The sequence below is a fragment of the Otolemur garnettii genome, unplaced genomic scaffold, assembly GCF_000181295.1.
Source record: "Otolemur garnettii isolate 467f Iridium unplaced genomic scaffold, OtoGar3 scaffold00189, whole genome shotgun sequence".
NCBI lineage: Eukaryota > Metazoa > Chordata > Mammalia > Primates > Galagidae > Otolemur > Otolemur garnettii.
In genome coordinates this window covers 2893884-2896877 of record NW_003852584.1, presented here as the reverse complement: position 1 = coordinate 2896877, position 2994 = coordinate 2893884, and positions in this window count along the sequence as shown.

The window sequence follows — 2994 nt, the reverse complement described above, 5'->3', positions numbered from 1 at the left end:
CATTCTGCTGTTTCCTGGGAATATCTCAAAGAAATTGTGTAAGTGTACAGAAAATTACAAAGTTCTGGTCAGTAATTTGTACTGAGACTGATACCGGAACTTTGCTCTTCGGTAGGTTCTTGTTCGTGGTGATTTGAAGAATGAATCCATGGACCACAGATCAGTGGCAAGACAGTATTTATTTACAGTAAGGAATACAGAAGTGCCAGAACTCCTGGCAGAGAAAAAAACTCCAGACAGGAGAGAAAAGTGCTCTCTCTCTCTTTCTCTCTGTCTGTAGGGGGTCCTCGGTAGTTACGTTTAGCCGGGCTAGGTGGTTACATTTAGCGTGTCTGGGACATCATGTCTGGGACATGTCTGGCCCTCCAGAGTTACATTTAGCAGGGCCTGGTAGTTACATTTAGCATGTCTGGGACATCGTGTCTGGGACATGTCTGGCCCTCGATAGTTACATTTAGTGGGGCTTGGTCTAGAACAACATGTCTGGGTCCCAGATGAATGTCTACAGTCCCTTTCATTCCCAGGCCTAGGAAATGCGGACCCCCCCACCCCGCCCATCCTCCAGCCTGCTGGTTCCGCTGCTTGCTGACACTGCACCAATATTACCAAGGCAGGGGCAGAAGGTCCCAGCCCCCCAGCTCCACGAGCTGGCTGGGATGATGCCACTTGTCTTATATCACCTGTGTATGTGGCTGGCGCTGCAACCACTGAGCTATGGGTGCTGAGCCAGATACCAAGAGTTTGAAACCAGCCTGCCCAAGAAAAAGACCTGCCTGTATTATAAGGAGACAGAAAAGAATTTGCTTGGCGTCCTGGCACTAGCCTGTAGTCCCGGCTAGTCAGGAGGCTGAGGCAGGAGGGTTGCTTCAGCTCCGGAGTTTGAGGGTGCTGGGAGCTAGGCTGAGGCCACAAGCACTCAATCCTGAGCTACAGAGACTCTGCCTCAAAATAAATAAATACATAAATGTTTAGGCTTGGCACCTGTAGCTCCGCGATTAGGGTGCCGGCTACATACACTGGGGCATGGTGGGTTCGAACCCGGCCAGGCCTGCTAAACAACAAAGACACCTGCAACAAAAAAGTAGCTGGGCATTGTGGCAGGGGCTTGTAGTCCCAGCTACTTGGGAGGCTGAGGCAGGAGAATCGCTTCAGCCCAAGAGTTGAAGTTGCTGTGAGCTGTGACGCCACAGCACTCTATCAAGGGTGAAATAGTGACACTGACTTTAAATAAAAAATACATAAATATTTAAAAACAAAAAGGAAAAGGACAACAGGTGAGCACCACTCTCCTAAGTTGCAAAATTTAAGGGGTCATGAAAAAGCTCAGTAATCAAAATAGTTTAATACAGTATCTTAAAATTTCAAATCGGTAAAGTACGTGTTTTAGGGGCTTGTTTTTGTAAATAAATGCTTTCGATATTAATTTTCGAAAAACTATTCAATTTTTCACACAAATCACCAAAAAAAAAAAAAAAGGCGTAGTGAGACGCTTGCATCCGCCCCTGGGTTGAGTGGGTGGTGCGGGGAGATGCGAAAGGAAAGCCCAGGGACTGCGGGGAGGAAGCGCCCCCGGACGCTAACTGCCGGTGGCCCTTAACTGACTTCCACTTTCCCGCCTTGCATGTATCCCCGCCCACTCCTCACACTCGCCTCTGATTGGCTGGGCTGGCACACGTTCGCGCTGCCAATGGCTCGACGTTCGCGCTGCCATTGGCGGGGGCGGAGGGGATGGGCCGAAGGAGATTTACCGGAGCTAGTGCAGGGGGAACCTCCATTGTGAGCGGCCGTTGCTGTGCTGAGCGGTTGTGGGCAGAGCTGCTGCCGGCGCGGCGTCGCTAAAGGTACGTTGGGGTCCGACAGGGGCCCCGCGCGGGCGGCGGTTGGCCGAGCGGCGGTTTCGCGGACGCCCAGCGCTCTGTGAGGGGAAGCCGCGGAGCCTTCAGAGCATGGGCTAGCCGGGCGGTCGTGGTGGAGTTCACCGAATAAAAGGCGTCCGCGAGAGCGCTGGGGTGGATTTGGCCGAAAAGTCACCCCTGAGGGGCGAAAGGAGGGGAGCCCTGGCGAAGCGGGAGTGTGTTGCGTCCCGCTGCTGAGGCGGCTTGCGGCAGGGCTGCGCAGGGAACTGGCCTCAGTGGTGTTGGTTTTCTTTATTTTTTTCTTGACGAGTAAGTAAAACCTTGGTCTTCGCCAGAGGGCTTTGGCAAGTTAACGAATGAGATTTAATTCCTACTCCCGGCTTTGTTATCGTATTCCCTTATTTCCTTGAGTTGTTTTAGTCATCTTTTATCTGAAGAACCAAATGCCAGAACCGTTAACTGAATTCTGCCAGGCGTCCCTGGTATATACAGTCACGAAGTAGGTAACCAGGGGTCCTCAATTTTTTTAAACAGGGGCCAGTGTACCGTCGCTCAGACCGTTGAAGGGTCGGACTGCGGCCCCCGGGACCAGTCGGCTACTAAGCGGGACAGGCAGCGGCGGCCAAACAGCCGGCGGGCGGGCCGGATAAATGTCCTAGGCGGGCTGCATGTGGCTCACGGGCCGTAGTTTGAGGACGCCTGTACCATCAGGAGTAATATAAAATGTTGAGTAATGTGCTTGAATGTTGTTCCTCTATGAAGTTTACCCATGTAGTGATGCTATGACTTAATGAGGAAAGACTATTTTAACTAAACTGGGTGCTTGGCTCACGCTTGTAATTTCGGCACTGTGGGAGGCCGGGGCGAGTAGATTTGTTTGAGCTCAGGAGTTCAAGGTCAGCCTGAGTAAGAGTGAGACCTTCTCTCTAAAACTAGCCAGGTACGGTGGTGGGTGCCTGTAGGTAGTTCCAGCTACTAGGACGGCTGAGGCAAGATCACTTGAGCCCAAGAGTTTGAGGTTGTTGTGAGCTATGACACCACCGCACTATACGGAGGGTAACAAAGTGGGACTGTCTAAAAAAAAAAAAAGACTACTTTTACTAGAAGTCATTGTTATGAATATTTTTTTTTTTTTTTT